Source organism: Falco naumanni, chromosome 6 (assembly GCF_017639655.2).
Source record: "Falco naumanni isolate bFalNau1 chromosome 6, bFalNau1.pat, whole genome shotgun sequence".
Lineage (NCBI taxonomy): Eukaryota > Metazoa > Chordata > Aves > Falconiformes > Falconidae > Falco > Falco naumanni.
This window is the reverse complement of record NC_054059.1, coordinates 80,044,469-80,056,878: the sequence shown is the minus strand read 5'-3', so window position 1 is coordinate 80,056,878 and position 12,410 is coordinate 80,044,469.

The following is a 12,410-nucleotide window of genomic DNA, read 5'->3' as shown; positions in this document are numbered from 1 at the left end:
TTCTTACCCTGAATGCAAATCTGCTACTTGTTGCTTTAAGTCTCTGTTATTACATATCAGCCTTTGCAGGCAAACAGCAAACACCCTGCCATGCGTCCAGCAGGACTCAGTCGCACCTTCGAGGGGGTACGGGGTTTGTACAAACTCACCCCAATACTTTAACACTTTCACAGGGTCTTTGACTCTCCACCCCCCCACCCCCCCCCCGGCTTCAGATCTTACATACATTAACACAAGTTTTTATCTTACAACATGTTTCATTCTGGTTGCTGCACAGAAAGAACCACAACCTCAGCGCTCTCTATTTTTTTTTTTTTTTTTTTTTTTTTACACAAATATTTCAACAAGAACTTCCTTAAAGCTATTAAACAGGTACACCAAAAACCTAAAATTTTAACCAGAGGACTAACGGTGCCCCAAAGAGAATGTGGATCAAGGCCTTGCTCATTAGCCTCTCCATTTTGTACCTCCGTAACACTAAAACCTTTAAGACCGCCATATAAGTATTACTCTGACAACTGTGTTTGCCTGTTTATCTTAGAAAATTTCAGTATTTCTTTACAATCCATTAAGCACAGGCATAATTACACACATTTATTTTAGGATACTTCTGTGCCTCCCACAATTTTAGCCTATAAGAAGACGCTGTTTAAGCATCATATTAACTCAGGTTAACCAGCAGCAGCTTCAGTATTTGAATGGAAAGCCACAGACGTGTTCACAGTCACCAAAAAAATATCCTTGCAAATAAATCTACAAATCAGTTACTGAACTTGGCTTTGTATTGTGGAGCTGAATTGGAGCAATGCCACTGTCAGCTGAAATTAAGCAAAGTGCTCCATCCCCCCACAGGCAGAGTAGAGCTAGTTTTGCATACAACGTGGACATCCTGTCCACAGCACAGGTGTTTAATCTTACAAATCTCCTTCTGCTGCATCACCCTACCTGCACGACACTGACGCAGCCTCAGATCCTCATGTAAATATACTATAGTAATGCAACTTACATAAAGCAAGACACTGAGTACAGTTTTGTTTGGGTGGTGGTTTTTTTTTTTGTTTTGTTTTTTTGGTTTTTTTTTCCTATCCTTTTCTAGAGCCATAATCAAAGATCAGGTGATGTTAATCCCACACTCCTCCTGTCACACAAACATCTCAGCACACATTACTTCATCCCATTTCCCTTCTCTCCATACTGCAGCAAAGTTTTTTCTTATTCACATTTCCACCAGCAGACCCTCCAATATCCTTCCAGTGACTCAAAACACATCCTAACGGGCTTTTCTTTAAAATCCCACCACTCTGTTTTCCTCCCATTTTTCCAGCTTACACTCACAGAACACACTTATCACTTACAGAATTACTACTTACAAAACGCAACACACAGGTATCTTTCTACAGCAACACCAAGAGCTCACTATTATTATAAAAAAATATAGCCGAAATCACAGTAACAATTATCAAAGTCAAATTCCACATTCCATAAATCCGGTAACCAAAATAAGCAACACTGCAGCAAATAAGCTTTATAAGCAAACTTGCCAGGTTCCAGATGGCAATTAAATGCCGATAAAACCCAAACAGAACCAGAAGTATACTTAGGGTGTCAGCCACAGAAGTATACCTGAGTTTTCCAGACCAGACGTATACTTGAGAAACTAGTTCCCAAGCACACCCAGATGTATACCCGAGAAACTAGTTCCCAAGCATACCCAGATGTATACCTGAGAAACTAGTTCCCAAGCATACCCAGATGTATACCTGAGAAACTAGTTCCCAAGCATACCCAGATGTATACCTGAGAAACTAATTCCCAAGCACACCCAAATGTATACCTGAGAAACTAGTTCCCAAGCATACCCAGACGTATACCCGAGAAACTAGTTCCCAAGCATACCCAGATGTATACCTGAGAAACTAGTTCCCAAGCATACCCAGACGTATACCCGAGAAACTAGTTCCCAAGCATACCCAGATGTTACCCTGCGGAAATCAATTTTCTCGTCTTACGGGTAACCCCAGATTACCGGTAATACCAGAACACAGCAATAAAGAATACTATCGCTTACAGGAGATGGGATTCTTGTCTGCCTCCGCAGTGATCCGATGAGTTGGGGAGTCCCTCTGGGAAAATCCCGGGGGTACCCAAGGGAGTCCACTTCCCAGCGGGTCCTACGGTCAGGCAGAGAGCCGTCCCATCTGGGGTGCCAGATTGTTTCAAAGAACGTCTTCAGAATTTCTTAGTGATTAAGTATTCTTTATTGTCGGCGCCGGGCGTACGGGGGATCCTTCCACCAATCGTACACACCCAGAGGGGCAGATTATCTTATATTTATATAATGAAACAATGAATATTCCATTAACGCCTATACATATTCATTACCTGAACCCGCCTACCCTCGCTTCGTATGCTAATTAGCTTATCAGTCTTTCACGCTTGCGCAGATTCTTCCAAAAATTGTGGGCCGGGGTCTTTAGAATGTGGGCAGTGGTCTATGGGAGGAAGGCTGTAGGTCTTCCTCATGGTGTTCTTTTCACCTTTTGCTCATTTGCAGTGTTCTTATCGGTCTGAGGTAATTTATGCCCTTGCTGGCCATCTGCTTTTCTTGCTTAATTATTTCTTTTACCCTTATCTGTCCTCTCCTGCTGAAGTGTTCCGCTAAAGTTTTAACACAGAAGGTCAGCAGATAGGCGGATGTCTAACAAAGGATAACAGAACAGACACCACAGGTAGATGAGTAACATGTGGCGGTACATGGTATCTACAATTGTTACAGTGGCTCACAAACATAATGTTTATTCTTTAATTCTATTCTAAAGTTCGTTCACACTACATCACTTTGAAGCATATGCTTTAGTTATTCTAGAAGCAGTAGGTTTCCCTCCAGGTCTTGGCCCTTCTCTTTGCTTTCACTGCTGTGTTTCAAAAGTGATGAGTTGGCAGACTTGTAGAAATCTTTCCCAGGGTTTTTTTACAATACCCCTTGTAGTTTTACTCAAAGACATCCAGCTGTCCCGTTATCTCCTTGGTAGGGCAACTTGCTTTGCAGATAAGGAGGACAGCTCCCATGGCAGAGATTTGCAACTTTCTTGTCCGAACAGTCTATATGATCTTTCAGACATTTTAACCCCTTTGTCGCTATACAATCACAAGCCTGTTTATGCATTACAATGAATATTGGTTTATGAATACAAACTTGACCATATTATTTACAGCTTATTCACATCATTCCCCCCTTTTCTTGATACAAGCAAATTCTTTTGCTATTTTATTTTTCAAAAGTACAATAGAATAAGCATTTGAACAGAACACACACAAGTATTATTAAAACAGTCAACAAAACTATGGCAACTAACACCTGTTTTAACCATTGTACATTAGGTAACCAGGAAGTTAGAGTTGTCCAAACATTTCCAAAATCCCAAGACACATCTTCCTCACTTACTTCATGTAATACCTTGGTTTGTTTCCATATTTCCTCTGAGTCAGTGGAAACTCTTCTACTTTGGTCCACGTATACGCAACAACTAGTATTTATAACTGTACATACTCCCCCTCGATCAGCTAACAGCAAATCCAAAGTTATTCTATTTTGTAACACCACTTGTGAGAGGCTAGATATTGTTCTGTTTTCTAATTTCTCTACTCACTCTTAAACCATCGAGCAAAACTATGGAATGCAGTAGGCCTCTCTATTATAGGATTTGTGTTTAAGTATCCTTGTGAGAACGAATCACGTACTGTCATATTAGGCACTACTGCTCCCGAGGTGCAGGTTCCCTTCCAATTTTTAGGTAAAACCTTTTGAGCTGTATCATTGCACAGCCAGTACCATCCTTTCCCTTCGGGCACTGGCCAAGCAGTAGAGCTAACAGACAGTGAAGTACGATGTCTAAAGCGTTATTACAAAAGGACTGAGTTCCTACATACATTACGGGATTACAATCCACAATTCCCATTCTTTTAGGCGGATTACATCTCTGAACACACATATAGTATGACTCTTGCACCTTAGGACTATTTATCTTTAATTTTAAAATCTCATCATTTTCAATACTCCAAGAGGTATTTTCCTACAGTCTTTCCTAAGATTTATTCCTAGGTAATGGAAATCCAATCAATGATATACCCTTTCCTCCATATTCAGGCATATGTGTACATATCCAACAATCAGTTTTATCCAGAGCCTGAGATATGCCTTGTACCAGGGATAAATGTACATTCTTATTCCACAGAGTTAAGTACAAATTTGGCAAACATCCGACTATAATTATGACCTGAAGAATCGTAGTCCTGTGGGTCCTGCCCGAGTGACAGCCCATGATTTCTCAGGAGTTTTCTTTATTCTTGAATAGTGGATACAAGCGGCTCGTTCTTTTCTGTTCATCTTCGTCACTTCCTGAAGAGAAGTACTGGATTCACGAGTGAAGAAGTCTGTTTTCACGTTACATGAAACTTTGCTGGACTGTTATTCTGCTATTCAATTTCTAGTTCATGTTTGTACTTTGCATCAAACACACAGTTTTCAAAATAACTCCAAAGAGTTGGGTAATTCATATAATAATAACCTACAAAACCAAAACCTAAAAATAACACTTTTTCTTAACACATTCCCCCTTTTTTTTTTTTTTTTTTTTTTTTTTTTTTTACATGCGTCACTATCATGGCTAGACTATAGGGATTTCGCATGCGCGGTCTTTCCAGATTTTTCCAACACATTCCGTGGGGCTTTAAAATCGCGCATGCGCATGCTCAAAGGTATACACGGACCATTCGCGTGACAAACAATGGCTACTGCGCGCCCAGATGAAGTCCCAAACCCATTTCCCGAGCTTACCACTCCGGTAAGTCTGTTAATGGTAACATTTATGGCACTATGGCCAAATGACAGGTCCCTGTTTTCAATGTAAGGTTTTCTCACCACCAGACCACCACGTCACCTTCCAGGGAAGAAGGGTCTAGAGTGGACATTTCCCCCTCCGAACATTCTGTAAGGTGAGCGTTCTCAAAACGTTTAACCTATATGGTTCATTAGAAAGAAGATCAAAAACTTTTTCTTCCTGTTGCTGTTTAGGCAGAGGGTGCGTTTTTCTGTTGTCTCACGTCAAGAACTTATGGCGGAGGTGGAAAAGTATAAAAGACGTTACCATACCCTCGTCTTTGCATTCCGGGCGCTTGTTTTTGTTGCTATTCTATTTTTTTTCTTACTCAGCCTACATTGTTATCTGAATTGTTAAGAGTCAATTGTTTCCAAATTCTTGTTGGCTATTAAAATGTTATTTTGTGTGTACATTTTGTCATACTACTCGCATTTGTTTAACGCCATCGGGTGAAACCATAATAGCAAATTGAACGTGTTGAATTAATCTTATAAAACATTTAACAGCACATGGCAAAAACAATAAGGTGGCTAATCCACATAACAAATAACAAATAAAATAGGATTCGTTTTACCCAGGGGCTCCCGAGAAGCCAGGAAAACAAGTCAATATTCGTCTTTCCAAGTTCGGATGGGAACACGGGCTAACTTCCCTATCTCTGATGTGATTTGTTTAACTACCTCACCATTGTCATCAATTTTCAAACAACAATTGGAAACATTTACTTTACCACAAACACCTCCTTCTTTGGCTAGCAGGTAATCGAGAACCATCCTGTGTTGATAAATTGCATTTCACATAGCTGTTTGATTAGTAATAATTTTAGACGAATGATACGATTCAGATTGTAGATAGGTTCTCGAGCACCGTTAATGAGTTCATTAGGATTCCAAGTTGCAGGTCCATAATACTGTATGATACGTTGGGGTGTCCATTCATTTAATAAATATCGGTACCCCCAAATTCTTGGCAGTCTGGAAAAATCAACTTGCTACTGTTGCCCTGGCTAATTTTCAAACACATTTCACGTTGCTGAGTCACCTGTTTTATTACAGTATACAAGTTCTGCCCTATCAATTTCTGGTTTAGACTTTTATATAAATTATCAGCTCCCCAATACATCTTATTATGTTCTATTACGGCTGTGGTCCATATTAAATTGGATGGTACCACTATACGACCATCCCTCAAATAAGTCCACTTATTTATTTTATCATTCATGTCCTGAATTACCTTTAAGTTTTCTTTAGAATAATTTGGCTCCTGATCTGTACTTACAGTTTGGATTTTTACCCTCTGGTATTAAGGATAATTCATGGTCGGCCAGGCGGTTTCCAATTTCTAAATCAGTGCCTCAATGGGCCATCTTATGTTCTTCCTTCCTGGACGACCCTCTTATAACAGAGGGGGCCATTCCTCACATCGAGGTCTGGCATGGCACATGTCCCCACCGCTCAACGCCTACTGGGTTGCAGCCAGCAGCAGAGCTCAAGATTCTTCTTGGTGGCAAACACCGAGGCCAACCCAGTCTTGCCCTTGATTGTGGTAGGAGGCACCTGACCAACCTTATTCCTTGTACTTCGTTGTCAATGCAGTTTCATCTGCACATCCCATAACAAGTCACAGTCATGGTAAAACACAGATTTACATTAGTAGAACTACTACAGAGTGTATTTTATTTTCGTTTTTTTATGCAATATCCCCCACAGCCTTGCTGACCAAGGGATATTGTTTTACCTGAATTAGGCAGGCCTCCCGTTTATCATTTTTACTGTAACAGGGAAAGCATTTTTCCCTTTACCTGGGATTTACTTCCAGATATACCGGTTAAAGATTTCTTTTACTTCAGAGAGGTCTTCTCTTCCACTTAAAGGTTTCAGGATATTTTCCTGGTGGCCAGCAGCTCCCACAACTGTAACAAATTCTTTTCACTGAAGTTTAACACCAAATAAGTTAGTTTTGTATTCACCAACTTTCCTACATTACAATTACCTAGTAACAAACAACTCGAACCTTTATCCAGTCCTATTCACAACCAACTTTCCAACATCTAAATTTCCCATCAGAGATTCACCTTTACTCTCCTCAGACCCGCTGCCTGCCCTAGAGGGGCCGGTACCGGTCCTGTTGTGCTGCCAATGCTGCAGCAATTGGGCTGACATTGTCAGGTCCTTCTGCTCAATTGTCAGCAACAGCAACCCCCTCCTCCTCACCATCAGAAGGATTGGAGCAGGAGATGCTCTTCCTGCTCTGCAGGTTACACAAGCCTGCCTCTGCAGCAGCACTTCTGTTTTAACTCTTTCTTACCCTGAATGCAAATCTGCTACTTGTTGCTTTAAGTCTCTGTTATTACATATCAGCCTTTGCAGGCAAACAGCAAACACCCTGCCATGCGTCCAGCAGGACTCAGTCGCACCTTCGAGGGGGTACGGGGTTTGTACAAACTCACCCCAATACTTTAACACTTTCACAGGGTCTTTGACTCTCCACCCCCCCCCGGCTTCAGATCTTACATACATTATCACAAGTTTTTATCTTACAACATGTTTCATTCTGGTTGCTGCACAGAAAGAACCACAACCTCAGCGCTCTCTATTTTTTTTTTTTTTTTTTTTTTTTTTACACAAATATTTCAACAAGAACTTCCTTAAAGCTATTAAACAGGTACACCAAAAACCTAAAATTTTAACCAGAGGACTAACGGTGCCCCAAAGAGAATGTGGATCAAGGCCTTGCTCATTAGCCTCTCCATTTTGTACCTCCGTAACACTAAAACCTTTAAGACCGCCATATAAGTATTACTCTGACAACTGTGTTTGCCTGTTTATCTTAGAAAATTTCAGTATTTCTTTACAATCCATTAAGCACAGGCATAATTACACACATTTATTTTAGGATACTTCTGTGCCTCCCACAATTTTAGCCTATAAGAAGACGCTGTTTAAGCATCATATTAACTCAGGTTAACCAGCAGCAGCTTCAGTATTTGAATGGAAAGCCACAGACGTGTTCACAGTCACCAAAAAAATATCCTTGCAAATAAATCTACAAATCAGTTACTGAACTTGGCTTTGTATTGTGGAGCTGAATTGGAGCAATGCCACTGTCAGCTGAAATTAAGCAAAGTGCTCCATCCCCCCACAGGCAGAGTAGAGCTAGTTTTGCATACAACGTGGACATCCTGTCCACAGCACAGGTGTTTAATCTTACAAATCTCCTTCTGCTGCATCACCCTACCTGCACGACACTGACGCAGCCTCAGATCCTCATGTAAATATACTATAGTAATGCAACTTACATAAAGCAAGACACTGAGTACAGTTTTGTTTGGGTGGTGGTTTTTTTTTTTGTTTTGTTTTTTTGGTTTTTTTTTCCTATCCTTTTCTAGAGCCATAATCAAAGATCAGGTGATGTTAATCCCACACTCCTCCTGTCACACAAACATCTCAGCACACATTACTTCATCCCATTTCCCTTCTCTCCATACTGCAGCAAAGTTTTTTCTTATTCACATTTCCACCAGCAGACCCTCCAATATCCTTCCAGTGACTCAAAACACATCCTAACGGGCTTTTCTTTAAAATCCCACCACTCTGTTTTCCTCCCATTTTTCCAGCTTACACTCACAGAACACACTTATCACTTACAGAATTACTACTTACAAAACGCAACACACAGGTATCTTTCTACAGCAACACCAAGAGCTCACTATTATTATAAAAAAATATAGCCGAAATCACAGTAACAATTATCAAAGTCAAATTCCACATTCCATAAATCCGGTAACCAAAATAAGCAACACTGCAGCAAATAAGCTTTATAAGCAAACTTGCCAGGTTCCAGATGGCAATTAAATGCCGATAAAACCCAAACAGAACCAGAAGTATACTTAGGGTGTCAGCCACAGAAGTATACCTGAGTTTTCCAGACCAGACGTATACTTGAGAAACTAGTTCCCAAGCACACCCAGATGTATACCCGAGAAACTAGTTCCCAAGCATACCCAGATGTATACCTGAGAAACTAGTTCCCAAGCATACCCAGATGTATACCTGAGAAACTAGTTCCCAAGCATACCCAGATGTATACCTGAGAAACTAATTCCCAAGCACACCCAAATGTATACCTGAGAAACTAGTTCCCAAGCATACCCAGACGTATACCCGAGAAACTAGTTCCCAAGCATACCCAGATGTATACCTGAGAAACTAGTTCCCAAGCATACCCAGACGTATACCCGAGAAACTAGTTCCCAAGCATACCCAGATGTTACCCTGCGGAAATCAATTTTCTCGTCTTACGGGTAACCCCAGATTACCGGTAATACCAGAACACAGCAATAAAGAATACTATCGCTTACAGGAGATGGGATTCTTGTCTGCCTCCGCAGTGATCCGATGAGTTGGGGAGTCCCTCTGGGAAAATCCCGGGGGTACCCAAGGGAGTCCACTTCCCAGCGGGTCCTACGGTCAGGCAGAGAGCCGTCCCATCTGGGGTGCCAGATTGTTTCAAAGAACGTCTTCAGAATTTCTTAGTGATTAAGTATTCTTTATTGTCGGCGCCGGGCGTACGGGGGATCCTTCCACCAATCGTACACACCCAGAGGGGCAGATTATCTTATATTTATATAATGAAACAATGAATATTCCATTAACGCCTATACATATTCATTACCTGAACCCGCCTACCCTCGCTTCGTATGCTAATTAGCTTATCAGTCTTTCACGCTTGCGCAGATTCTTCCAAAAATTGTGGGCCGGGGTCTTTAGAATGTGGGCAGTGGTCTATGGGAGGAAGGCTGTAGGTCTTCCTCATGGTGTTCTTTTCACCTTTTGCTCATTTGCAGTGTTCTTATCGGTCTGAGGTAATTTATGCCCTTGCTGGCCATCTGCTTTTCTTGCTTAATTATTTCTTTTACCCTTATCTGTCCTCTCCTGCTGAAGTGTTCCGCTAAAGTTTTAACACAGAAGGTCAGCAGATAGGCGGATGTCTAACAAAGGATAACAGAACAGACACCACAGGTAGATGAGTAACATGTGGCGGTACATGGTATCTACAATTGTTACAGTGGCTCACAAACATAATGCTTATTCTTTAATTCTATTCTAAAGTTCGTTCACACTACATCACTTTGAAGCATATGCTTTAGTTATTCTAGAAGCAGTAGGTTTCCCTCCAGGTCTTGGCCCTTCTCTTTGCTTTCACTGCTGTGTTTCAAAAGTGATGAGTTGGCAGACTTGTAGAAATCTTTCCCAGGGTTTTTTTACAATACCCCTTGTAGTTTTACTCAAAGACATCCAGCTGTCCCGTTATCTCCTTGGTAGGGCAACTTGCTTTGCAGATAAGGAGGACAGCTCCCATGGCAGAGATTTGCAACTTTCTTGTCCGAACAGTCTATATGATCTTTCAGACATTTTAACCCCTTTGTCGCTATACAATCACAAGCCTGTTTATGCATTACAATGAATATTGGTTTATGAATACAAACTTGACCATATTATTTACAGCTTATTCACATCATTCCCCCCTTTTCTTGATACAAGCAAATTCTTTTGCTATTTTATTTTTCAAAAGTACAATAGAATAAGCATTTGAACAGAACACACACAAGTATTATTAAAACAGTCAACAAAACTATGGCAACTAACACCTGTTTTAACCATTGTACATTAGGTAACCAGGAAGTTAGAGTTGTCCAAACATTTCCAAAATCCCAAGACACATCTTCCTCACTTACTTCATGTAATACCTTGGTTTGTTTCCATATTTCCTCTGAGTCAGTGGAAACTCTTCTACTTTGGTCCACGTATACGCAACAACTAGTATTTATAACTGTACATACTCCCCCTCGATCAGCTAACAGCAAATCCAAAGTTATTCTATTTTGTAACACCACTTGTGAGAGGCTAGATATTGTTCTGTTTTCTAATTTCTCTACTCACTCTTAAACCATCGAGCAAAACTATGGAATGCAGTAGGCCTCTCTATTATAGGATTTGTGTTTAAGTATCCTTGTGAGAACGAATCACGTACTGTCATATTAGGCACTACTGCTCCCGAGGTGCAGGTTCCCTTCCAATTTTTAGGTAAAACCTTTTGAGCTGTATCATTGCACAGCCAGTACCATCCTTTCCCTTCGGGCACTGGCCAAGCAGTAGAGCTAACAGACAGTGAAGTACGATGTCTAAAGCGTTATTACAAAAGGACTGAGTTCCTACATACATTACGGGATTACAATCCACAATTCCCATTCTTTTAGGCGGATTACATCTCTGAACACACATATAGTATGACTCTTGCACCTTAGGACTATTTATCTTTAATTTTAAAATCTCATCATTTTCAATACTCCAAGAGGTATTTTCCTACAGTCTTTCCTAAGATTTATTCCTAGGTAATGGAAATCCAATCAATGATATACCCTTTCCTCCATATTCAGGCATATGTGTACATATCCAACAATCAGTTTTATCCAGAGCCTGAGATATGCCTTGTACCAGGGATAAATGTACATTCTTATTCCACAGAGTTAAGTACAAATTTGGCAAACATCCGACTATAATTATGACCTGAAGAATCGTAGTCCTGTGGGTCCTGCCCGAGTGACAGCCCATGATTTCTCAGGAGTTTTCTTTATTCTTGAATAGTGGATACAAGCGGCTCGTTCTTTTCTGTTCATCTTCGTCACTTCCTGAAGAGAAGTACTGGATTCACGAGTGAAGAAGTCTGTTTTCACGTTACATGAAACTTTGCTGGACTGTTATTCTGCTATTCAATTTCTAGTTCATGTTTGTACTTTGCATCAAACACACAGTTTTCAAAATAACTCCAAAGAGTTGGGTAATTCATATAATAATAACCTACAAAACCAAAACCTAAAAATAACACTTTTTCTTAACACATTCCCCCTTTTTTTTTTTTTTTTTTTTTTTTTTTTTTTACATGCGTCACTATCATGGCTAGACTATAGGGATTTCGCATGCGCGGTCTTTCCAGATTTTTCCAACACATTCCGTGGGGCTTTAAAATCGCGCATGCGCATGCTCAAAGGTATACACGGACCATTCGCGTGACAAACAATGGCTACTGCGCGCCCAGATGAAGTCCCAAACCCATTTCCCGAGCTTACCACTCCGGTAAGTCTGTTAATGGTAACATTTATGGCACTATGGCCAAATGACAGGTCCCTGTTTTCAATGTAAGGTTTTCTCACCACCAGACCACCACGTCACCTTCCAGGGAAGAAGGGTCTAGAGTGGACATTTCCCCCTCCGAACATTCTGTAAGGTGAGCGTTCTCAAAACGTTTAACCTATATGGTTCATTAGAAAGAAGATCAAAAACTTTTTCTTCCTGTTGCTGTTTAGGCAGAGGGTGCGTTTTTCTGTTGTCTCACGTCAAGAACTTATGGCGGAGGTGGAAAAGTATAAAAGACGTTACCATACCCTCGTCTTTGCATTCCGGGCGCTTGTTTTTGTTGCTATTCTATTTTTTTTCTTACTCAGCCTACATTGTTATCTGAATTGTTAAG